General features: G+C 47.0%; 1 pseudogene; it reads left to right on the forward strand.

The window, feature by feature from the left end:
* Positions 1-11,995: 11,995 nt before the first annotated feature.
* Positions 11,996-12,418, forward strand: LOC122903475 (annotated as a pseudogene).
* The last annotated feature ends 13,845 nt before the right edge of the window (positions 12,419-26,263 follow it).

A 26,263-nucleotide genomic window follows, 5' to 3' on the forward strand; every position in this document is an offset into this window, starting at 1 on the left:
GCAGCATAACACGACAGTGCTCTGCCATCTGGTGGCCATCAGTGAAATAACCCCGAATGTTCCGCCAACAGAACAGAAGCATCGTGTGAACCGCCGCAATCATGAACAAAGCAGTTTTCTCAAGCCACTACCAATGAGCAGAGAAAGCCGAGATCCTGAAAATATAAATTAGATGTGGAAGAATCTTCTTCTCTCAGCCTCACAGGTATGAATGAAACGCTCTTAAATCCCTTGCTTAGTGGAGCCTGTCTAGTTACCAGACGGAGGTGCAGAAAAATAGCAGTTGTTAATGTCTGCAAACCCCTTTGGTCGTGTGTGCACACCGACCATCTGTCCATGCCGTGCACATCTCTGGTGGTCGTCAAATGGAGAAACAGGGAGTTTGTTTGGGTGATATGGGAAGGGGGACCTAGGACATTTTGAGAACCACCTGGGAATGCATTTAAGTAATTGTGGTCCACATGAGCTGGTCTATGGAACACCAATCCCAGAGACAACTTACAAAACTGGTCACAGAGGGTGCTGGGTGGCTCAGCCCTGGGATGGAGCCCCACATCGAGCTCCCTGCTCGGCAGGAAGCTGGCTGCTCCCTCTCTCACTGCCCCTGCTTGTGTTCCCGCTCTCGCTGTCTCCCTCTCTGTCAAATGAATAAATAAATAAATAAATAAAATCTTTAAAAAAAAAAAAAAAGTCACAGAAATTTGGAAAATGGACCTCCCAGCCCTCTCTCTCCAGCACATCTGTCATTTTTCCCTCCTTGGTGATTCAAAAGGTACTTCAGTATGGGAAAACCTCAGAGAAGTCCCGCAGAAGATTTGTCTAACTTGCTTAACTCAGAATAGCCTAAATTTCTGGGACCACTGAATATATTTTATTTGTTATTATTTGGGGTTTTTTTTTAGTTAGGTTTTTATTTGAGGATCCTTTTTTAAAATTGTTGTTTTTCATATGACCCAGAGAATTTGAGAAACTCGAGTGTAAATGCAGCATCAGCTCTGCTGCGAGCTGAGCAATATTTGGGAAAGTCACCTAACCTCTGTGTGCCTTATCCTCCTCAGAGGGAAATCCCGAGTTGAAAAGGAAGAGACTAGAAAACACTTCACTTCAGCCGTCTCCAGGCTCTACCATTGTTTCCCCATTGGCAACCAACTTTCAACTCTCTACATCGTGGGCTGTAGGAAGCCGTCCAGCTGCGAGATGGCCAACGGGCAACACACGTCCGTTCCCTTCCTCCCCCCACACCCAGCTTGGCTGCGAAAGGAATAATAAGGAAGAAATTATAAGGAAAGAAGAATAGGAAAGGGAAGAGCCAAAGCCACACAACTTCAAAAAAATGCTAGATGGATGGAGAAATGGTAACTAGCTTACATCCTAACACGCAGTAGATGGTATTTTCCCAGATGACCGCACACGCTGATCTCACCGGGTCTTTGCCACTCTCCCCTCAAGAGGGATAGTCTAGTTTCTCTCTTCCTTGAGTCTGGGCTTGCCGTAATGACCTTCCTGTAACCAACAGCAATCTTGCAGCCCTGCACTGGCCTCTTGGAGAGTTCTCTCCCAAAACATTCCCTCTTGGATCCCAGCTGCCATGCTGCGAGGAAACCCAAGCCACATGCAGGAACGCCGTGTGGGTGCTCTGGTCCACAAGCCCATCTGGGCCGAGTGTTTGAGTCATCCCAGCGCAGCGGGCAGATGCGAGAGAAAAGATGCCCCAGACAGAGAAGCTTTCCTGGGCTACTCTCCCTAAAACAACACTGTCACTCTGCTTTGTTTTTATTCATAGCCAGAATGTCCTTCATTTGTTTACTATTCTCCCTTGCTAGAATATAATCTTCAGAAGGTCAGGGGGCTTTATCTTATGAACCACTATATCCCCAACACGGAGAACAGTACTTAGCGCATAAAAGGCACTTGATAAATATTTGATGAATAAGTAAATGAATAAAACAATCAGAAAAAAAAAAAAAACAGAGGAAAATGCAATCAGTGCAAAGAACAGAATGAAACTTCAACAGGTATTAATTAATGTTGGCCGAGCGATAGCATGCACAGGAGAAGAGCTGGAGGCTATTGGAGGGGCAGGCACTTCAGAGTAGATGGCGTAGGAAGAGCTTGTACGGGAGAAATACGGCTGGGATGCCTGGGTGGCTAAGTGGGTTAAGCCTTTGCCTTTGGCTCAGGTCATGATCTCAGGGTCCTGGGATAGAGCCCTGCATAGGGCTCTCTGCTTAGCGGGGAGCCTGCTTCCCCCTTCTCTCTCTCTGCCTGCCTCTCTGCCTGCTTGTGATCTCTGTCAAATAAATGAATGAAATCCTTAAAAAAGAAAGAAAGAAAGAAAGAAAGTTGGAGTTGCTGAAATAAAAAATCCAAGAGAAGGCTTATTAGATAATGCTGACTAAATCTTTCAGAAAGCTGAATCAAAAGAAAATGAGATGGAAAATGAGGGGGAGGGGGAACATTCGGGGATCGGTTGAGGAGGGCTCACATCCAATAATGAGATGTAGACAAACTAAGAAGAGACAGAACCGAACGTCGCTGAGCGGCACCGGGAAGCCACGGGAAGCGGCGTGCGCGCCCAGCCCGGGAACACCACGCTGCCTGCCGCGGACCACAGAGGGCGGGAGTGCTAAGGGGAACACAAGACCGACGCATCGCATGATTTGTCTGAGCATTTGGAAAAGCCGGTATCAAGCGTTTTGTTGGAAATTTCTGTTGAAGTATTTAGGGAGAAATTTTAATGGGTAGAGTAGTAGACCCGTAGCAAACTACGAAACCAAAAAACTAAGGTAATAATTAACTCCAGCTAAAGCAAAACATTATACAATGTAACCCAGCAGTGAAAAGACATGGCTACCATCTAACCTCCAGCTGTGAGGTCACCGGTTGGAGGATGGGCGAGAGAAAGGCAGAGAGGAAAGAGAAATGGGAGTTAAATCTCCCACCACCGGGAAGCCAGGAGATCAGGTCCAAAACAGTTAACTAACATGTCATAAGATAAGCATGTTATTTAGGTAGATGGAATAAATACAGAAGAACCATAGAGTTCTCAATGGGGACCCATGCAGAGTAGAGAGAAATGAGCAGGAAATTAATATTTTTCTTTATAAGCCTTTGATACTCCTTGGTTTTTCAGCTGTGCAACTGTATGTCTTCTATATAAATACATACAGGCACAGAAAAGACGGGAAATCGACTGGAAGATAAGAAAAACCAGAGGATGGGTTGTGGCAGTCCTGGATGGCAAGATCCTGGACATTGTTTAGCCTTCTCCTTTTTCAGATTTTCCAGATTTTCAATAATAGGATGGTAATACGTTTGCAATGGAGAAGTTCCAATAGACCCTTTAAAGAACATGCTGCAAATATTATGCCCAAGTGACACTCCCAAAATGTTGCTATGCCCTGAAATTACTTGGGGAGAGGCTTAAAACACAGAGGCTCAGGTCTCCCCTGCTCCACGCTCCGCACCCGCCTCGGGAGTTTCATAGATGCCCTAAATATACCAGAAGTGCCACAGCCCTCCCCTCCTCATATAATTCAAAATGTATGAAACCCAAGCCAGGAAATTTTCTTTTAATTTCGTAAGTCATGCAGTACGTGACACAGATCGGACGGATCGGAAGCTCCGTGTCTTTCAAGGTTGAGCGGTTTTCGGATGTGTGCGAGCACGTGTTTCTGCCCAGGCCCCCGCGCCGCCGTGTCCCAGTAGGTGCAGGCTGGGTGTGCCCTTGTGGGACCCACTGCTCCGGGACCCCACTCCGCGGAAGGTTGGGGGGGTTCTCCCCATCTGGTCCCCATGCCTCTCAGTCCATGCTAGCAGTTCCTCCCTCCACAACGTCTGGGAACACTCTGCGACCCCGGGGACAAGGGAGACACTTGGAATTTTCCTGAAAGTACAATTCGGTTGGGAGCGGCAGCCGCTAGTAAATTCAACTGCAGGAAAGTGCACACGGCGAAGCAAGTGCCCTCAGGCAGCGGGGGTCCCAGCACCACTGGAGGTGTTCGGGCATCAGTCACCTCCACCCCCAGGGGATGTCGCAGTGGGCTTCCCACAGCCAGGAGGCTGGATTTCCAAGTCCCTCATAACCCTAGTGTGGTGGTTGCCTAAAGTAATTTTGCTGACCTACCGCCCCAAATGCGACATTTAATGATGTTTAGAGACATTCGTGTTTGCTACAACGGGGCACGGGTGGTGGGATGCCACTCGTATCCAGTAGATAGAAGCCAGGGGTGCTGGAAATACCATGCCATATACAGGACAACGCCCCTACCATTCCAATAAAGTATTATCTGGCCCAAATTTTTAATAGAGCCCAGACTGACAAGCCCTGTGCCAGAGACTGTGATACAATTATTCAAATGAGCTGAAAAGAGTAGCTGTTTTCTTCTTCTACCTCTATTATCTATAAATACTCAGCTTGATGGAATGTGGTCCAGGCCATGTGCACAAGCTGGGACCATTTGTAGACAGGTGCCTTTGCAGGAACACCCGTCAAGCCTTCCCAAATAGTATCAAAACACACACTATTACCATCTCTCCTTAGCAGGCACAGACGTCTCATAAAAGACACTTTGCATGACATGCTTTTTTTTTTTTTTAAGTCTTATTTCCCAGGGGAAGCTGGAGATGGTAAAAATAAATAAAATCTGTATACAAAACTAGTGAGAAAAACAATTTGACAGAGCGATGTCCAACGCTAAAAATAAAGTAAGAGGTGTCAGTTTCCTAGCGATGAGGAGAATGTTAGATGCTGTGAGGCAAGTTCAAGACATCAGTATGACACTTGTTGGAATGAACGGACGTTATATACAATGCTGACCTCACGCCAAAAATGAAAGATCCGGCAGTATGCTGGGGTAGAAGGTGTTTCGTTAGTTGTAGATATGATAGGCCAAGCCATCAGGAGATGCCTTCTCAAGAGGAAGTGCGCGCCAAGCCCCAGAACCAGGGAGGAAGCAGAAGGGAGGACATGGGCAAGAGTCTGTGGGGAAGAATGGGTGAGACGGAGCCAGCAGGCTAATCTGTTCCATTGAGATCATTTCAGCAGGCTCTGGGCATAGGGGCTGCTCCTTGTTGCCTGGTCCCTGGCCCCAGGGTGATCAGGTAGGTGGAGAGGGACCCAGCCAAGAAGGTGGTTGTGGTTGTGAGCTCTGGACTAGTTGGTATGTGTTTGAAAAGCACCCTCGAGAGCAAGCTGGTTATTTCTTCTAGAAATTGGCTGACACTGGGAGAGGCAGTCCCTCCAGGGTCTTGAAGGCCCCAAATAACAATGGATCAGGATACAGAAAATAGGGGCGCCTGGGTGGCTCAGTGGGTTAAAGCCTTTGCCTTCGACGCAGGTCATGATTCCAGGGTCCTGGGATCAAGCCCCACATCGGGCTCTCTGCTCGGCAGGGAGCCTGCTTCCCTTCCTCTCTCTCTGCCCACCTCTCTGCCTACTTGTGATCTCTGTCTGTCAAAAAAAAAAAAAAAGAAGAAGAAGAATACAGAAAATAAAAGCCAGGGCTGATACACCAACGGAATGTCAGAACGAATAACAAACTATGGAAAATAGTAACCTTATTCTCACCGAGTGTGCATGGGTCTGTGAAAAGGAGATTTTGTCCAGGAGAGGTGAACAGTGCCTGACAGAGTTTCCCCTCTGCAGATCCGGTTTAACTCAAACAACTGGGTCATCTAATGAGCAAACAAAACCAAATATACACCCAAATGTGCATCAGCTGAAGGCAGGAGATTCTCTCTCTCCCTCTGCCTCTCCTCTCCCCTCCCCGCCCCCACTCCTCCACTCATGCCCCCTGTTCATGCACCTCTCTCTCTCTCTTAAATAAATTTAAAAGAAAAAATTAAAAGAGTAGACATTAGGGGCACCTGGCTGACTCAGTTGGGAGAATGTATGATTCTTCATCTCAGGGTTGTGGGTTCAAGCCTCACACTAGGTATAGTAATTACTAAAAATAAATAAACTTTTTAAAAGGTATTTTATAGGGCAACTGGGTGGCTCAATGGGTTAAGCCTCTGCCTTCGGCTCAGGTCATGATCTCAGGGTCCTGGGATCAAGCCCCGCATCGGGCTTTCTGCTCAGCAGGGAGCCTGCTTCCTCCTCTCTCTCTGCCTGCCTCTCTGCCTACTTGTGATCTCTATCTGTCAAATAAATAAATAAAATCTTAAAAATAAGAAAAAGGTATTTTATAGTTTATGAATTACTTCCCCATAAAACTGTCACCAAAATTTTTTAAAAAATAAACAGGCTGTGCAAGGCTCCCCCTAAGACAGAGTGACCAATTAACTGAATGAGTAGGCAACAAAGTGGGGCCCAAGGCTAGTGGTCAGCCCTGGGGAAGGGCCTCTGGTAGCCACTGCCTGGCGTAGTGAATCGTATTTCACCCTAAACCCTTCATTACTTTGACTCCTGAAGGCTTTTGATAATCAAAAGCCTCCTATTAACATGCAAATACTTCCCGAAGAGTCTAGAATAGCGATCTCTCATGAAGGTGGAAAGCAGTCTTGCAGAGAAGCTGTTGGCCACCTGTGTTCAAATATGCTTGCACAGGTATTGCAAAAAAACGCCGAGACTCAGCTGAGCCCATAGGCGCGGGGGCAGGGGGGGCGGATTGCGACAGGGGCCATGTGCCTGATCCCAAAGACACTGATGGCAGGTGGGAGCAGGGGCGGGATGGATGTGGGGCAGAGACAGGAGGACATGGAGTGGGAAAGTCTGGGGCTTTCAGTGCATCCTGGGAGGTGAATGTAGGGCGTGGCGGAGACAAGTCCACACAGCCCACACTGAGGTCCCAAGCCTCCCTTGACCACAGGGCACTCCGGGAGGTGACCCTGCCACCACCCACGTCCGAACTGGACGAGGGCAATACTAGAAAAGACCTCTAGTAGGTTCACAATAGACTGGGATATGACAGAGCTCGGGAGGCACTGTGTCACAAGCCAAGGAGGCATGGCAGGGCCCGGGTGGCTTCATGCCAGGAAGAAGATGCTGCCAAGGATGGGGGATGGGCCATGAGCCACAGTGGCAGGGCCAGCGCAGGAGGCCCAAGTCTCTCCCCCTGCCTCGGGAGGATGAGTGTGGGTCAGTTCTGCACAATCTGAACACAAACGATGTTCGTGCCACAGCCAGCCCTCCCTTGCCTCGAGAGAAGGGTCTGCACGAAGACATCTGTCAGTCATCAGTGGATTGCCACTCCTGCCTCCCGTCAGTCAACGCCCCGGAAGGCCTACCTGGCACAGGACTGAGAGCCGCCCCCGAGCTCCTGGGGAGATCGACTCCTGGTCCCTGAATGCAGTGAGGACAGAGTCACATCCAGAGTCCAAAGGAAAGCAGAAGATGCTCCTCCTGTGTGGTCCTTGCCAGAGAAAGCCTTCTCCTTTCAGACCCGGAGAACCAGCTTGGGGTTGGGGGCATAAACGGTGTTCCCGCCTCCCATTCTGGGAGCAGGTCTTACCGGACGGGCCTGGTGAGAGGGCCTCCGGGAAGGGGGGAAGGAAGGCCCAGTTGGAAAGGCGGCTGCTGTACGGAGAGGCAGGAAGGCCATCGGGCCCCGGCGGCTCTCAAGCTCACACACATCAGAATCTCCTGGGGCAGGTTCCCGTCCCTCCCCGGCGTTTCCCCTTTAGTAAGGCTGGGCGGAGTCTAAGAATCCACATTTCTAGGAAGTCCTCCGATAACACTGCTGAGGGCCCCCTCCCTAGAAAAACGGTCTCACCTGTTTTCTCAGGTCACCTGAGTGCGTGGGTCCTGTGAACAGACCCAAAGAGGGCGGCAAGGATGGGCCCAGCCTCAAACAGGCTGACGGGAGAGCAACGAAAGAGAGTCCATTAAGAAACACAAGAAGGGGCACCTGGTGGCTCAGCCGGTTAAGCCTCCAACTCTTGATCTCAGCTCAGGTCCTTCTTTTATTTATTTGTTTGTTTGTTTGCTTGTTTGTTTGTTTTAGAAAGAGAGAGAGAGAGAGTACAGGGGAGGGGTGTGCAGAGGGAGAGGGAGAGAGAGTCCTAGCAGACTCCATGCCAAACAGGGAGCCCTTCGCGGAGCTTGATGCCGAGACGCTGAGATCACGAACTGAGCTGAAACCAAGAGTCATACACCCAGCTGACTGCGCCACCCAGGTCCCCCTCAGCTCAGGTCTTGATCTCAGGGTCCTGAGTTCGAGCCCCACATTGGGCTCCACGCTGGGTGTGGAGCCTACTTCAAACAAGCAAAAACAACAACAACCCCCCAAAAACCTTAGTAGTAGAATACTAATAGGAGCGAACATTGATTTCTTGTGCATTTACAATGTGCTGAGCACCCTGTGCTTTGTAATTTATCTCATCTCTACCACACAGCAACCCTGCAGAGGTGGTCTCCTGGTATCCCCTATTTGTATGTATCAGGAAATCAAAGCACAAGGAAGGGAATAAGCACTAGGGGTGCCAAGATTCAAGTCCAGATCAAGGGTCCTCACCCTTAACCGCTGTGCCCTGCAGCTAGCAAAGGATATAGGACTAACACCAGGAAGAGAGAAACTAGAATTTTCTTTCCCTCATGAATCTTCCCACCAAGCCTTCAGGTAAGCACCTCAACCTTGCAAGCCATTCTCTTTGGAAGAGAACTGAAAAGGGAAGTGTGAGTTTGCTAGGGCTGTCAAAACAAAGTACCACCCACTGAGGGGGGCTTAACAATAGAAACATACTGTCTCACTGCTCTGGAGGCTGGAAGTCCAAGGTCAAGGTGCAGGCAGCATTCATTCCTTCTGCTGGTCATGAGGGAGAATCAGTTCCGTGTTTCTTGCCCAGCTTTGGGCCCTTTACCTGCCATCTTTGGTGGATAGACCCACCGCCCCGATCTCCGTCTTCTTGTTCACACGGTGTTCTTGCAGTGTGTGTGTCTCTCTCCAAATTTCCCCTTTTTATAAGGACACGATCATATTGGATTGGAAGCCATACTCCAGTGTGGTCTCAGCTTAAGTAATTACATCTGCAATAACCCTAATTCAAATAAGGTCATATTCTGAGGTAAAGAGGATTGGGACCTCACTGATGAATGGCAGGGCTGGGGTTGGGGGCCACAATTCAACTCATAACAGGAAGCAAACATCTTCCTGGAACTAACTCCAAATGCTCCAGTCCTAAGGATATCAAAAACACTTCTCAGGGCCAACCTGCCACCCCATCCCCACCAAGTAAGAACTTCCACTTTCCTCCAGGACTTGAGAAACCAGCACGTATGATGTAGAATCAACTAGGAAAAAGGAGAGCGTGTTAAGAGAATTTTAATAATGAGAATTCTCTTTTTTTTTCCTTAACACTTGCCTTCAACTTTAATGTTACTCTTTCAGATGTATGTACCACCCAATTATAAGGTAGAAATGCAGCAAGTCAGGGGGAAAATTGTCTTTTGGTACCTGCCACTAACCAGTGTGTGAACCTCTCTCCTTTGAATAGCAATTGAATAAACGCTGAGCTCGTTTTTGGAGAGCAAGGTGGAATTAGGGAAGATGGATGTGAAGATTTCTCTGAACAAAGGTCTAAGAAGTAAAGTGAGGAGAGCGGATGTTCTGTGTCAAAATGCCTGGGAAAGAGAGCGTCATCTCTTGATTTCATTATTAGAGATTTCCCACGTCCTTGTACCACTCAGCATGGGATGGGCCAAATGGAGAAAACCACAGTTTCTGAATCCTACAAGAAGTTCCTACAGTGAGGGATGGGCAAAGCAAACTTCCTCTGGGTGGTTCATTTTTTAGGCAAACACCCTAACTGGAGGGAGAACAGTGCGGACATTGAGAATGCCAGTTCACAACGAATGCAGATGCAATTTGGTTGACTGTCCACCACACCGCGGAAGATAAAGAGACTTGGGTTCCAGTCTTTGCTCGAATGCCCTCTTCTTTCCTTTATTTGCCGTTGATCGGACTCCTGTGACACGCCGGGCATTCTGAAAACGAGTGAGGACGTCAGCTGCGCCCCGCAGTTCCTTTCAGGGAATCAGTACTTTTCCTCGTGGTGAGTTTCGATCAGTAATGGGAAAATAGAAAGTTGAAGTTTCCTAAGGACTTCGGTTCCACGAACACCCACCCTGTCCTCAGCGTGGGTCCAGACAGTGCGTTCAGTGCGAGAAGGCTGGAGAGCGAGACAGAGGGATGTGATCTCTGGTGAGCGGGATGGGACCCCTGCCTTGGAGACGCAGAAATAGGGTAGGGAAGACGGAGCTATCAGTCACCGAGATCAGTGCTCAACAGACACCAAGCAAAGAAGGGGTGCCTGGGTGGCTCAGTGGGTTAAGCCTCTGCCTTCAGCTCAGGTCATGATCCCAAGGTCCTGGGATCGAGCCCCACATCGGGCTCTCTGCCCAGCAGAAAGCCTGCTTCCTTTCCTCTCTCTCTGCCTGCCTCTCTGCCTACTTGTGATCTCTGTCTGTCAAATAAATAAATAAAATCTTTTAAAAAAAGGGGGGGTACTTATTCCCAGTGCCAAGGGAGAGTAGGGGAAGGCTCAAGGGAGTGAGGAAAACCGTGTATGCTGGGCCCTGAAGAAAGAGATGCTTTCTTTGGTAAAGAGCTGATGAAGGACAGGCGAGGTTCAAGGTAGCGTGGGTAAAGGTCCTGGACTGAAAACGCCTCACTGGCAAGAAGGGCCTGGAACGAATGTGGTCCTCCTCAGTAATACAGCTCCTGTCTCCCAGCCCTTGCGTCCTGCACTAGGGACCCAAAGAAGCCATTCAGAAGGCGGCCAGGAAACTTGCAGCCAGCTCCAAGAGCCATCAGAGCAACTCAGGTGAGTCAGTCATTGGAAAAATTGGCATGGGGCGGGATGGTGACAGAGAGCATGTCAACTAAAGGGGACAGTCCCTGCTCGGCTTGGCATGCTGCAGATTAGAGCCGCCCAATTCAGGGATCTTTCAGAGAAGCCAGAAAAACACAGAGTGTATGTATATATACACCCACACATATGTACATGTATGGATATATACATATGTGTACACATACATACTGTTACATATTTCTGCTTTGTTTAAATATTTTTTTCTTGATTTTAAATATCCTTAATACATTGTAGAGGACAAATAAAACACATCTGCATCTGCGGGCCAAGCGCAGACCCACGGGCCCGCTCGGTGCAAGGCGAAAGGCTCCGGAGGTCCCGAGAGGGTGAGCAACGTGCCGGAGGCCACGTGGTGGGCACGGAGGCCCGGGCGGGGAGCCCGGGGCTGGAGCCCGACGGTGAGTCTGCGGCAGGACGGGCCCCAAGGGAAGTCGCCCCGAGGATGCTGCTGCACGCAGCGGGAAGAGGTGGAACGGAAGCCTGAGGGCACACGGCGGGGAAGAACTGACCATCGAGGGACAAGGTGTCCCGGCAGGGGGGTGTCTTCTGCATGATCGGAAAGTCTACACACGCGCGCACTCAGAGGTGAGGCGGGGCAAGAATGAAAATACTAAAACTTGGGCACGGAGAGGGACCAGAGAGCCGAAAAAGAACAGACCTGGAGTCACCACAAGGGGGCGGTGATCAAATGGGGGGGGGGAGGAACGACGCCTGGGTGACAGAGTCATTAGGGCGCCTGACTCATGGTTTCTGCTCAGGTCATGATCTCATGGGTTGTGGGTTCAAGCCCCGTTGCTGGCTGGGCACTCGGCACCCAGTGTGCTGGTCCTCTGCCCCTCCCTTCTGCGACACCACCCCCCTCCGGCTGACACACTCTCTCTAAACTAAATAAGTGACTCTTTTTTTTTTTTTTTTAAATTCTAAGGGGGTTAGTATTCAATAGCAGTTTCAAATACTAAAATGAAAATTTACTACCAATTTAAGAAAAACAGCAACCTGCCCAAAATAAACCTGAAAAGAGAAACCGAATCCTGGACTCTTCACCCGCTGCCTTCCCTTCCGGCCACGATTTCTTTCCACGAATAATCAGAACAACATCCTCTAGGAGCACGGGTCTGAGGTGGGACCTGACTGGCTGTTCCCCCCGTCCGTGTGTCCCTGCAGCAGTTACGTATTAAAGACAATGTGCGGAAGCTTCTTTCTTGCAGTGGCTGGCCACCATGATAATGCAGTTTCTGAAAGGGAGTTTTTGCCGGCAGGAAATCAGAGTCCAAAGATGGTCATCGTCATCTGAACCAGTTCCCAGCTCACACGGCTCTTGACCTTGTAGATGAGAAGATGTGCCTCATCAAACAACACGCACTTGAAAACCGCAGACTAGTTCAAGGGGTGGTTTGTTTCAGCATTTCTGACTGCAGGTCATAAAAGACTTACTATGCTTCATGATGTAAGGCAAGAACATGGAATAAAAAACTTCTTTATCGATGTCTGTGATTTATACATAAAGTTTGCAATAAATCCATTTTATGAACCCAATTCTCCTATGGGATCAAGTGCATTTAGCAGAAGCGTTCAGTTTCTCGGGAAGAAACACCTTTACGGTTGAATGCAGAAAAAATTGGACATAAACAATGTCATGACAATGGGGAATTCTCAGGAATGAGTACATGGCAAGTAGCTTGATTAAATAGCCTGGAAAAATGAAAGAAGGAAGGAAGGAAGACGGAAAGGAAGGGAGGGAGGGAGGGAGAGAGGGAGGGAAAGAGGAGGAATGGAGGGAGGGAGGGAGGGGGGAAGGAATGGTATAAAGCCATTAAGGCTGAAGGCATAGCAGGACGAACCCTATGGGGTGTGAGTGTGCCAAAGAAAGCTTTGTCCCTGTCAAGGCTTTACCATCATCACACACACCGTTCGTGATTTCAGTGGAAATGAAGCTCAGAGGGCTTCTTGGGGCAGACTCACAAAAACCACAGAGCAAATCTCTTTGCTAAACATCCAGGTGGTAGGGGGCCTGATTCATGGGAAATAAAAGGGGCAATGAATTATCCTTTGGTATTTGTGAAAAGTGAGGACTGAAAATGCAAAGTCTCCTCCGGGCAAGCCACCCGACTTCCTTCTATAGGTTTCCTCCTCTTTTACGAGGGATCCTCCCCCCAGCGCTGAGCTGTGTGAAATACGAAGGCGACACTCCATCCAGCGTGGCCCTGGGAGGGAAGAGGTCGGACGGGTGGAAGGAAGCAAAGCCCTGGGCCCGGACCACTGACAGAAGCGGGGGCGGTGGGCAGCCCGGTGCTCGCGAGCTCCCCACGGAGGCCGGCGCACAGTGTCAGGCTGTCCCCCGAGATCTCAAGGGTGGGGAGGATTCCTTCTTCCCACTTTTGTAAAGACTTGTTTCTACCGGACACCCATTTTTAAAGCTTTTCCCTCCCGATACCCTGCATGCTGCTGCCAAAAATTCATTCAGGCAACTTTTCGGATGCCTTCGTGGTGCACCTGTCTGGCCAGCTGCCTCGGGTACCGGGTGCCGCCTGCAAACCTGCCCAAACTGGGCAGTACTGAGGCCGCAGAAAGGAATGAGTGTCGGATGGTGGGGGAGGGCCAAGCACGGACTCCCCAACAGAGAGGGACAGGGACATCCACAGCCGGAGCCCCGTTCCTCCCGGCACTTCTGGAATCGATGGCAGACCTCAGCCGCCTGGAGTCATGGGAGGCTCAATTTCACTGACCTTGTATGTCTCCCTTTCCCTCTGCCTGATGGCTTATGTGTGCAAGAAAGACACCTCCCGAAAAGTCCTGTCAGAAACCATGGAGTCCCACACATTCTGTAGCTGAGAAGCATTATCGTTCAGGGCTCCAGCTCTGGGGTCAAACACATCTGAGTTCTTACCATGGTTTCATCACTTCCTACCCACTGGAAGTTCGGTGCGTCAATGGACCTCTCCAAGCCTCTATTTTCTCACCTGTAAAATGGGACGACCTGATAAAGTTTGTGGCTGGAAAGAGAACATGGGGAGGCAGCGAGGTCAGCTCTTTTTTCATAAGCCTTCTTGAAATACCTGAGACTTTAAACCATTTTGGTTAAAAGGCAAAAATGATTTTAAAATATTAAAATACTTCAAGAAAGAAAAGGAGAAAGGAAAAAAAAAAACCCTGAAGGCTGGAATAAGACACTTCTTTCTAACCAAGAAAAGAATATACACAGACACATAGAAATGAAATGGGTATTTGCATCCCTCAAACAGGTTTTCTCAATTATGTTATGAGGAAAGTGAGAGTAGAAGGTAAAATAGAGGGGCGCCTGAGTGGCTCAGTAGGTTAAAGCCTCTGCCTTCAGCTCAGGTCATGATGCCAGGGTCCTGGGATCGAGCCCCACATCAGGCTCTCTGCTCAGGAGGGAGCCTGCTTCCCTTCCTCTCTCTCTACCTGCCTCTACTTGTGATCTCTGCCTGTCAAATAAATAAAGTCTTTAAAAAAAAAAAAAAGATAAAATAGAGTGTTAATATTCACATTTCATTTCAACCTGAGGAGCTCACTGGGCTTAAGCCAGCCTGGGTCTGTTACCTACTGTGTGCTGGTTAGTCATTTCTCTATTACATCTCTGATTTTTATTGCACATATATTTATTTTCTTTATGAAAATGATAATTTCTACACACAGCAAAATACCCATTTTAGTTCTCCCTCAGGTCTCTTAATTCTTTTTCCTGAATATTAAAAAAAAATCTTTATCAGAAAAAGTTGATTAGATTTGCTTATTGGATGAAAAAAAATCCATTTTCCAAGTGTAAAATGAATTATAGTATGAAAAGAGTTATTTGTAAAAAATAGAAATATCAACTCTAGATTTGTGTAAAATAGCTTCTACTGCAATTTACTGTGAAAAGAAATTTAAAAGATGGAATAACATCACAGTAACGGAAAATTTCTCTGGGAAAATATTCTCTCGTTCTGAAAGAATTTTGACAAACAGCATTTCAGAGTTAAGTTTGAGTCACATTATAGGACAAAAACAGTTAAATGTCCGTAATTTTGTATGATTGAATGTAATGAAGGAGGACTCAGGAAAGTGTCATTACTTTTCTTCTTCGTTATAATGAAAATCCTACTCAGATCATACACTTAAAACGCGTGAATTTTATGGCATGTATATTGTGTCTCAATCTTATGGCCTAAATGTTGGTGTTTGCCCCGAATTCACAGGTTGAACTCCTACTCCCTCCATGTGGGCTTTGGGAGGTAATAAGGGTTAGACGAGCCCAGGGGGGCAATGTGTTCATGAATGGGATCAGTGCCCTAAGGAGAGGGAAGCAAGAACTTGCTTCCCTCTGCTTCTGCAAGAGAGCCTTTCCCAGAACTCTGACCCTGCCGTACCCTCGTCTGGAGTTCCCAGCCTCCGGAACGGTGAGAAATAAATTTCTGATGTTTATAAGCCACCCAGTCTGTGGTACTTTGTGATGGAATCCCAAACCTACTGAGACATTCAATAAAGCTGTTAAAAAAAATCAACTTCAGTCATTCATTCATTACTATTTTCAAAACCCTAATCCATAATTTATCGGTGGGAGATCTCACAGACTTTCCACGAAGCTAAATGACTTGTCTGACTCATTCAGAGACAGGGAGAAAACAAGGCCACAAGGAAGAGCACAGACCTTGTCCTTCTTGGCTCAATCCCCTCATTCATGAGACTTGGATATGAAAGGGCCCAGCCTACTGCCAATGTTTGCAGTACTCCAAGACGAGAGGATAATTAAACCAAGACCACGGAAGTTTGTAGAAAAAGAACCAGAAACTAAAGTCCACGGTCTCAACTGCTTCTTCCTCCATGGTAGGTTAACCATTACCTGGAGACCAAACAAGGATTTCGGATGCCTCCCTCCTTGACTCTGAAGCACCTGCTTTACCCCAGCCCACCCCCGGCCCGCCACGTACGTGTTATCAGAGGACAGACAGCCTCACTGCACAGTCCAACTCAACTCAACCAATCCACGCTGGAGGACCGAAAAAAAAAAAAGGAAGAAAGAAAGAAAAAGACAGCAAGATTTGGGTAGCAACATTCAGAAAGCCTTTTTTGGTTGTTAGTAGCCACATTGCAGGGCTCGATGCGTTCCTGGTCGCAGAGAGGACCACTAAGCCTACAGGCACCCCCGGGCGCGCCGTGCTTCCCAGGCTAACACGTGCACCTGAATCACCCGCGGACCTGAATAAAACAGAGTCTTACTCATTAGGTCTGGGGAGAACGCTGAGATTCTGCATTTCTTTTACTGTGTTTTGTTTTGTTTTGTTTTGTAAGATTTTATTTACTTATTTGAGAGAGAGACGGATAATGACGGAGATAGCGAGAGCACCCACAAGCAGGGAGGAGAGGGAGGAAGCAGGCTCCCTGCTTAGCAAGGAGCCCGACAGAGCCCAGCGCCCGATGCGGGGCTCCATCCCAGGACCCTGAGATCGTGACCTGAGCTGAAGGCAGAGGCTTCACTGCCTGAGCCACCCTGGCGCCCCTGAGATTCTGCATTTCTAAGAAGCTCTCAGGAAATGCTGATGATGCTACTAGGACTGGGACCACCCTTCAAGCAAATTCTAGGGCGGCTCTGTTCAGTAAACGTGTTGGCTGCTGCAAAAATGCAAGCCACATACATGATTTTAAATTCTCGGGTAGCTACATTAAAAAAGCCAAAAGAAATAGAGAAAATTAATTTTAACAGTGCATTTTTATTTAAGCCAAAAATTCAAAATACTGTTTCCATGTGTAACTAAGAGGGGAATTTATTTATGAGATGTTCAACATTCTTTTGTTCCTACTAAGCATTTAAATTCAGTCTGTATTTTATGGGGCGCCAGGGTGGCTCAGTGGGTTAACCTCTGCCTTCAGCTCAGGTTGTGATCTCAGGGTCCCAGGATCAAGCCCCACATTGGACTCTCTGCTCTGTGGGGAGCCTGCTTCTGCCTCTCTGCCTGCTTGCGATCTCTGTCAAATAAATAAATAAATTCAGTCTGTATTTTTTTTTAATATTTTACTTATTTATTTGATAGAGATCACAAGTAGGCAGAGAGGCAGGCAGAGAGAGAGAGAGGAGGAGGAGGCGGGCTCCCTGCTGAGCAGAGAGCCCGATGTGGAGCTCGATCCCAGAACCCTGGGATCATGACCGGAGCTGAAGGCAGAGGCTTTAACCCACTGAGCCACCCAGGCACCCCTTCGGTCTGTATTTTAGACTCCCAGCACATCTCAGTTCCCGCTGGGCATGTTTTGGGGGCTCGGTAGCCCATGTAACCTGGGGCTGCTGTGTAGGACAAGCCAGCTCCAGGGCCTTGCTCAAGGTGCTCTGGAATGCCTAGACAGGCACACCACAAGCTAGGGAAATTATCCTCACCCTACTCCTTCGTTTTCTAGTGTGAGGTCTGCTAAGGGGTCCTACAGACTGAGAAGTGGAGACAAGAAATGTCTAGTCTTTTGAGGTCTCCTTACCAAGAACAGGAAGGGTCATGATGGCAAGAGAGGGAGGAGGGCATTTGCAAGGAGGAGCCTTCCCATGGGGAGTGGCGCCAGCACTGTGGGAAGCTGGGGGAAGCCAGCGCCCTTCGATTCTGAAGGGCGAGTGGAAGGGCAGGTGAAAGGCCCCAGGGCCCCTCCGTCGCACGCTTGTCTCTGACCCCTCACCACCCATCCCGGACCCCAGACACTTCGGCCACAGCCAAACTTACCAACCCTGTGGCTTGCATATAGTATCAAAAATGAAGTCAAAGAGGGAAAGGAAAAAAAAAAAATAAATATATATATATATATATATTTATTTAAAGAATAATGTAAAAATTAAAGATTAAAATGGAAGGTGAGGCAAGGTACCTGGGTGGCTAAGCTGGTTGAGCAGCCAACTCTCCATTTTGGCTCAGGTCGTGATCTCAGGGTCATGAGATAGAGCCCCGGGTGTGGCTCTGTGCTCAGTAGGGAGCCTATTTGAGATTCTCTCTCCTTCTCCCTCTGCCCCTCCCCACCCCCACTCTCTAGAACAAATGAATAATCTCTAAATGGAAAGTGAGGTTAGTAGGACATAACAGAATTCCAAGAAAAAGAAAAACTCTTCTAAACACTTAACCCCTACTGGTTTCTCACTCTTAGTTCCCAGGCTACACACAGCAAGATAAATTTGGGAACTTGATTTTCCTGTCTTCACCCAGAGACAGGAGGAGGCCTGAAGTCACAGCCTTTAGCCCTCATAAAACCAGCATGAGAGGCTCACTCTTGTCTCTTCTGCAGATTCTGCTTATGGAAGTCACAGAACCGGAGGGCTGTTGACTCCCAACTCCATTCCAAGCAGGAATTATTTCAGAAACAAGGGCAGCCAGCCTCTCCCTGAAAACTTCCACAAAAGGCTCACTACCTCAAGAAGACAGCCTTTTCCATTTTTGAGAAGTCTTACAAAGTCATTTCTGTCAAGGTGAAGTTTACCTTCATTTAAAGTTCACCCACGAAATAAAAATTAAATAAAAAATAAATCAAGTTAATCCACTAATCCAAGTCCAAGTTCCGGAACTAAGCAAACCACTTGTCATCCTTATTCTTTAAGTAATTGAAGACAGCTGTTTAGGCATACTGCTCCTCGATCTCTTGCTGTTCAAATCTGCCAACACCTCTACATCAACCCGAGACCTATATGTGTAGGGTAATTGTCCAGAAAGAGGATTAGTTAACTAAACTGTTGTACACCCACACAATGAATTATTATGCAGCTATTTAAAAATGATAATGGAGATGTAGATTTATTGACACTGGAAGACTTCTGCCATATGTTAAACAACTAAAAGGCAGGCTAGAAAACCATATGTATAGTAGAACCCTATTTTTTTTTAATCTATAAGTATAGTCTTACAGTGAGAAAAGTCCAGAAGAATACACACTAAAATGTCATGGAGGTTATTTACAAATGAAAGCATTACAGATGTTTTTGTCTTTTTTCTTAACCACATTTTCTAATTCTTCTATGTGGGCATGTGGTACTTGTATAATACTGTTAAAGAATGTTCTGCATAAATAAATAGAAATTATAACTAGTCTTCATAGCAGATAGGGAGCAATGACAAATCATTCCTTGGTTCCCTCAATGAATGAATACTTGTCATATGCCAGACACTGTTTTAGGTGCAGCTGTGGGTACAAGACAGAGAAAAATCCCCGCTCTCTGGAACTTACATTTCCACGAAGGAGACAGATGTTAAAAAATAAATTAGTAAAACACATTGTATATTAGTCGTGGCAAGTGGTAACAAGAAAAAAAATCTAGGTAGGGAAAAAGTAGCAAGTATTGGGGGAGATTGAAATTTTAGGTAAGATTGTCTGGGAAAACCTCACAAGAAGGTGCCATTTTAGTAAAGACCTGAAGTCAGTAAGGGGATGATCTATATCTAGGTATCTGTGGGATAAGAGTTCCAAATCAAAAGAGATTTAGTACAAAGCCCTAAGGCAGGAGCATGGCCCACATTCTAGAAGTACCAGAGAACTCAGCACAGCCACATGGTGGAGGGCGTCAAGGGAGTGTCCAAGGTCAGGGTGTTGGCCACACCAGCGGAGCCTCGCATCAGCCTAAGACAGGCAGCCACACAGGTTTCTGAGCGGAGGACTTATGTGATCCCACTTAGGGTCTTAATAGAACCACTCTGGTTGCTTTGTTGATAATAGACTAAAGTGGGACAAGGACAAAATCTGGGTGACCAGGCAGCCACTGAAACAATCCAAGCAAGAGTTGACAGTGGCTTGGACCAGTGTGGTAACCAGTGGAGGTGGCGAATCAGACGAACCACTGTGGTGGCCAGAGTGTATTGTGAGAGCGGAGCCCCCGGGATGTGCCCATGAACCAGATGTAGGGGATAAGAGAAAGAGGGGAGTAAGGATGGTACCAAGGCGTTAGGTGGGAATAATGAGACAATGGGGTTGACTGTGGAGCAGTCCAGTGGGTAGACACCAAAAGTTCAGTTTGGAACACTGAACTTGAAAACCTCTTGGACAATCAAAGGCAGATGTCAAAAACACAGGTATATATGTCTGGAAATCAGAAGAAAGGTCCTGGATAGAGACGTTAAAAAGCGAAATCCAACCGAGTAAGTCTTAAAGATCTTACTGGCTTTATTCAGTGACTCATGAATTGGGCAGCATTCAGTCTAGCAGGCAGAAAGGAGTTCCAAGGAGCTGTAGAACATGAAAGATTTTATAGGCAGAAGGAGGCAGGAAAAAGGAAGTTACGCTAGGCAACACAGTGAATTGGTTATTGGAAGGTTACTTTCCTTGGATGGAAGAGAAGGGACGTAGCAGGCAGATGACTTAACCAGTGGTGACCAGGCAATTCCTAACTGGTTTAAGATGCTATTTCTGGGAGAACCAAAACTGTAATTAAGTTAAATCCCACTTTGGTGATATGGGCTTAGCATAAGCAACTCCATTTGGGGCCTGTTGTCTTGTTTTTTTGTTGTTGTTTTTTTGGTTTTTTGGTTGTTGTTTTTTTTTTTTTTTTTACCAGATATAAATCAGTAGCTATCAAATAGATGGAACTTAAAGCCAAGAGATTGGAGAAGTCATCAGATATGAGTGTGGAGAAAAGAGCTGCAAGGTTTGGGTTCTGGAGCACCCCGTGTTAAAGGAGCAGAGAGAAGAGGGTCCAGAGAGAGATTAAGAAGCATCAATGAGGTAAAAAGCCCAAGAGAATCTAGCATCCTACATGTAAGAAGAGACAAATATAGGAAGGGTTTTAAGATGGCAGGTGTGGTCCCCTATGTCTAGTGCTACTGCTCCCCTATGTCTAGTGCTACTGCTAGGCTAAGTAGAGTGAGGAGCAAGGGCTAACTTAGCAATACAGAGGTGTAAATGACCTTGAAAGGAGAATTCTGTGGCCCGTGGGGACAGGAGTCAATGGTGAGGGTCTCACAGGAGTAGGTTTGAGAGGGAATGCGAGAAGAGAAACTGGAGATTGCAAGTACATACGATTCTGCTCCAAGGAAAATAGAATAATAACTAGAGATAAGGAGGCAATAGAGGCTCTTGTTTTGTTTTGTTTTTTTCTTTTAAGATGTGAAACATACACCTGTTTGTATATAAGTGGAAAATGATCCAGTAGATAAGGAAACAATAGGGAAGTGAAGGGAAAGTTCCTGGGGCCATGTCTCTGGGTAAATGGGATCCAAGTCCAAGGGGAGGGGGAGGTCTTTGCTAAGAGCACAGACACATCACCTACGGTACCAAGAAAGAAGGGGGAATAAATGAAAACAGAGACATCTACTAATGAGTAGAAGTGTCATAAGAGCATGTAGGACTTGTCTTTGATTGCTTTACTTTTGTTAGTGAAACAGGAAGCAAGGATATCTGCTCACGGTGAAGATGAGGTATGAGGTAGGGTTGAAGGACAGAGGAGAAAGTATGAACCTCTCCTCTTAGGAAAGGGAGAAGCATAAAGGGAATACTTGTTTGCTAGGCAACATTAAGAGTATGCTTGAATTTAGTGACTACAAGTCATGTTTGAGACTTACTATTTATGATTCCATTTTTAAGAATAACTAGGAATCGGGGTGCCTGGGTGGCTCAGTGGGCTAAAGCGTCTGCCTTTGGCTCAGGTCATGATCCCAGGGACCTGGGATCGAGCCCCGCATCGGGCTCTCTGCTCAGCGGGGAGTCTGCTTCCTCCTCTCTCTGCCTGCCTCTCTGCCTACTTGTGATCTCTGCCTGTCAAATAAATAAATAAAATGTTTAATTAAAAAGAAAAGAATAACTAGGAATCAATAAATGAAAATACTGACTTTCACTACTAAAATAAGAATATCCTAGACTTTCTGAATTGGAAGCTACTTTAAAGTACTATCATTCTACTTCTTTCTTTCATAGAGAAGGAAATAGAAGACCAAGGAAGTTAGGACATTTGCTAAACAAGGTCCCTAAAGAGGTCAGTGGCAGAACCTCTATGTTTATGGTGAAGAAGAGAATGAAAACTTGATAGGTATGTCCCCCAAGTACAGAGGACACACCAATGGCTGCAATGTATAGGGTTTAACTACGTACGGAAGTGTCTTACCAGAGTTGCACAATAGAAGAGGTTACCCGAGGGGGTGAAGGCAGAAGACATCTTTTAAGTGTAGTGAAGAGTGGTTCCTACATTAAGGTGTTGGTCTAAATTACCCTTCCACTTCTGATATTCTATACTTCAAAAGGAGTCTTCAAGAATATTGTTCACAGGGGCTCCTGGGCTCAGTCTGTTAAGTGTCTGCCTTTGGCTCAGGTCATGATCCCAGCATGCTGGGATCCAACCCTGTGTCAGGCTCCCCGCTCAGTAGGGAGTCTGCTTCTCCCTCTCCCTCTGCCCTACCCTCCCTCACCCTGCTCATGCTCTCTCTCTCTCTCTGCTCTCTCTCTCTCAAATAAATAAATAAAATCTTTTTTTAAAAAAAGGAATACTGTGCACAGGCTATGAGAAAAAGAGTATCAGGGGCAGCGTTGCGATGACTGAATAACTAACGCCCACAGCCCACTTAAAAAGCCTCCTCCAGGGATGCCTGGGTGGCTCAGTCAGTTGAACAATGGACTCTTGGTTTTGGCTCAGGTCACGATCTCAGGGTCCTCAGGTGGAGCCCATGCTTAGCGCAGAGCCTGTTGGAGATTCTCTCCCTCCTTCTCCCTCTGCCCCTCCCCCACTCACATGTTCTCTAAATGAATACATAAATAAAATATTTTTTTTAAAAAGCCTCCTCCCTTAAATTCTTCAATTACAACTCTTGACCTATCAGAACCTCCTGCAGCTGCTTGCTTCCTCTACCCAACCCTGCTGTGCACACCTGCTCATACAGCTGGAAAGGTCTGTGGGATCGGTCGCTGGACCAAGAGCAGGGAGACCTCAGGAGCTCGGATCAGATAATAAACAGAACAGATAATTAGTCCTTGAATAATTGATGAACTTAGGCTTTAAGGCTATTACACCAACAAACATTCTTAATGGCACTAAAACTAATCCAAACATCTTCCCAAGGCCCACCAGTGAATGGATTATAAATTTGCTCTAAGGGAAACACTGTTTAGAGATCATGCGTGTGTTGCTATTCCGACAGATGGAATTGCCACAGCAGAAGAGGTGCCTTTAAAATGCAAGCGGGGGAAAACACCAAAAAACAAAAACAAAAATACAAAAAACAAAACAAAACAAAAAAAAAAACCTCTCCAATCTAGTTTGTGCTATGGCACCTTCGTGCTTTTTTAAAAATTCTTCTGCAGCATATTTGGGGACGAACTGAGCGACTAAGCAAGCGAGATACAAGGTGTCCACAGATGTAGCTCCGTGTGTCCAGTAAGGGCGGCAGAGGCGGTCAGTAGAGCAAGCAGCGGCCCCATTAGATTCCGTTGGTTAATTTGTACAGACGCGAAAACGAGCCCGAGCGCCAGCGCCCCCCACCCCACCCCGGTGTCCTCTGTCCCGCAGGCCAGGCCTGAGACAGAAGGCGCGAGAACCTCCAAGAGGCAGGACGTCCTTTTGCTGGGCAGCCGGTGCCACAGACCGCAGCTCGGGAGGTGGGGACCCGCCCTCTCACCTCCCGCGCAGCCAAGGAAGCTACGAGAAACTGGAGAAACTCGCAGGGCGACTTCCTGGGAAGACCAGGAGGCAAACAGCGTCTCCGCACTCGGGGCTCGAGTTCCGCGACGATCGTGGGCCCCACGTGGAGAAAACTTGCCTTCCCGGGGTCAGGGGCAGCCTGTCCCACACCGCGGCAGGTGCAGAATCTCCTGGGAAAGATGATGGAAGAGAGGGATGCAGGGCGCCTGGGTGGCTCAGCGGGTTAGGCCTCTGCCTTTGGCTCAGGTCATGATCTCAGGGTCCTGGGATCGAGCCCCGTATCGGGCTCTCTGCTCAGCGGGGAGCCTGCTTCCTCCTCTCTCTCTGCCTGCCTCTCTGCCTACTGTGATCTCCGGCTGTCAAATAAATAAAATCTTTTTAAAAAGTGAGGGATGCAGACTCAGTAAAAAGAGCCAAAGGGCTCTGAGGGGGAAGCTGCGGCACTGATCTGGCGGCAAGGAAAAGGGCTCGCAGGGTCCAGAGGTGGGGTCTGGGGGGAGGGGTGGGGGCGGGGGGGGGCAAAGAGTTAAGGAAAAACCCACTGGACACCGCACAACAGGAGAGCCCGAGCGTCCCCAGTACCGGGATCCAGAAACACCACTTAGATCAACAACACCAAAAGCAGAAGCAGTTAAGACTTTCAGAACAAGGAATTTTTCCAAGCTAACAAAACAACAACATACTTTGAGAATACTGTCACGTTAGGGTGCATGAATATGCATTTGAAGAGTTTCCTCCGCGACGTGATAATCCCTAATTACCGGACTCAACAGACTTTGTTAAAATTTGGATCTTCCTAATCTTCAAGATTTTACAAAGCTAGAATCTGGTGGCATAAGGAGGGAAAAGTATGGTTTTTTTTAAAAAAAGAATCCAAAACAGTTAGCTTGGCATATCTGTACTTCATAGCAAAGCTATTATTTTCAAAACAAAAAAAATAAAAGCTGGGGCACCTGGGTGGCTCAGTGGGTTAAGCCTCTGCCTTCGGCTGGGGTCATGATCTCAGGGTCCTGGGATCAAGCCCCGCATCGGGCTCTCTTCTCGGCGGGGAGCCTGCTTCCTCCTCTCTCCCTCTCTCTCTGCCTCCCTCTCTGCCTAGTTGTGAGCTCTGTCTGTCAAATAAATAAGTAATTCTTAAAAAATAATAATAAAATAAAATAAAAAAGTAAAAGTTGTTAGAATTTCAGATTTGGAAGGAGACGCAGAGACTATAGAATCTGAAGATATACAAACATTTTAAATCTCCGGCTTCAGAACTCACTGGTCATAATAACTCATGAAAAAAGGAGGGGGAGTGCAGAGCCTTGACGGTCCCCCCCCACCACCCCCCACCCACGTTGCAATCCTACCCAGCACTCTGAGGGGCCTGGAGGACCTCCCAGAGCAGAGTTCAGAAACCACTCACCTAGCCCAGTGCCCTGTTTATGGGCAGGGACACTGAGGGTGAGTTTATTTTCCCAAGGTCAAACCTCTAGTTTAGAGAAGCTCGGACCCCTGAGCTCGCCTTTCCCATACAGGACTGTTTGCTGAGCAAAGAAAAGGGTTTCTGGAGAGTGAATCTGCTCCCTGCAAAGATGCTGTGAAGATTGTTGAAATGGCAACAAGGGATTTAGAATATTACAGAAACTCACTTGATCAAGCAGCAGCAGGATTTGAGAGGTCGGGCTCCAACTTTGAAAGAAGTTCTGTGAGCGAAATGCCATGAAGCAGCATCACATGCTACAGGGAAATCCAGTGGGAAAGGAAGACTCAGTCAAGGTGGCAAACTTCACTGTTATCTTATTTTAAGGAGCGGTCACTCCCACTGTCAGCAGACCCCCGCCCACCCCCGCAACCAGGCAGCCTGCAGCCATCAACATCAAGGCAAGACCCTCTGCCAGCAATAAGATTAGGACCCACTAAAAGCTCAGAAGGTGGCTAGCACTATTTTTAAGTGATAAAGTATATTTTAATTAAGATCTGTGCATTGTCTTCTTAGACATAATGCTATTGCACACTTAATATATTTCACTATAGTATAAACATAACCTTTACAGGCACTGGGAAACCAAAAAATACATTTGACTCGTTTTATTGCAATATTCACTTAATCGCCGTGATCTGGAACTAAACCGCCAGTATCTCCCAGCAACACCTGTATGTGGTTTTAATGTTTCATTACGTTTTCTAGCAAGATTTTTATTTAGTCTTAGACCCAAAACACTTCCCAAAGGAGAGCATCTCCAATCTGATAATTTATGTCAACAAGAAAATCTGATTAATTAGTATAGATCAGATTTACTGCCAACTTTTCAGGAATAAATTTATTTTGTCAAGAAGTCTATTAATTAAACAAAAATATGGTAAGAGAAACAAATGATAAAAATACAAATACATGACAGCCCCAAGTTTTTTATTATTTTCAGAAAGAAATATTTTAGGTAAGAGCCATGAACGGAAAAAGATGTTACACTTAATTTTTTGTTTGTTTGTTTAAAGCAGGCTCCATGCCCAACATGGGGCTTGAACTCACAACCTTTAGACCAAGAGTTGCAAGCTCTGCTGACTGAGACAGCCAATTTGATATTTAAATATCAAAATTCAAATACAGTTTTAGCACTGCTAGTCCATCGGTATATAAAAATCAAACAAAAACGATACGATATGCTTTTTTTTTTTTTAGATTTTTTAAAAATTTATTTGACAGAGAGAGATCACAAGTGGACAGAGAGACAGGCAGAGAGAGAGAGAGGAGGAAGCAGGCTCCCTGCGGAGCAGAGAGCCCGATGTGGAACTCAAACCCAGGACCCTGAGATCATGACCTGAGCTGAAGGCAGAGGCTTTAACCCACTGAGCCACCCGGGTGCCCCATGATACGCTTTTTAAATGATTACT

Source organism: Neovison vison, chromosome 3 (assembly GCF_020171115.1).
Source record: "Neovison vison isolate M4711 chromosome 3, ASM_NN_V1, whole genome shotgun sequence".
NCBI lineage: Eukaryota > Metazoa > Chordata > Mammalia > Carnivora > Mustelidae > Neogale > Neogale vison.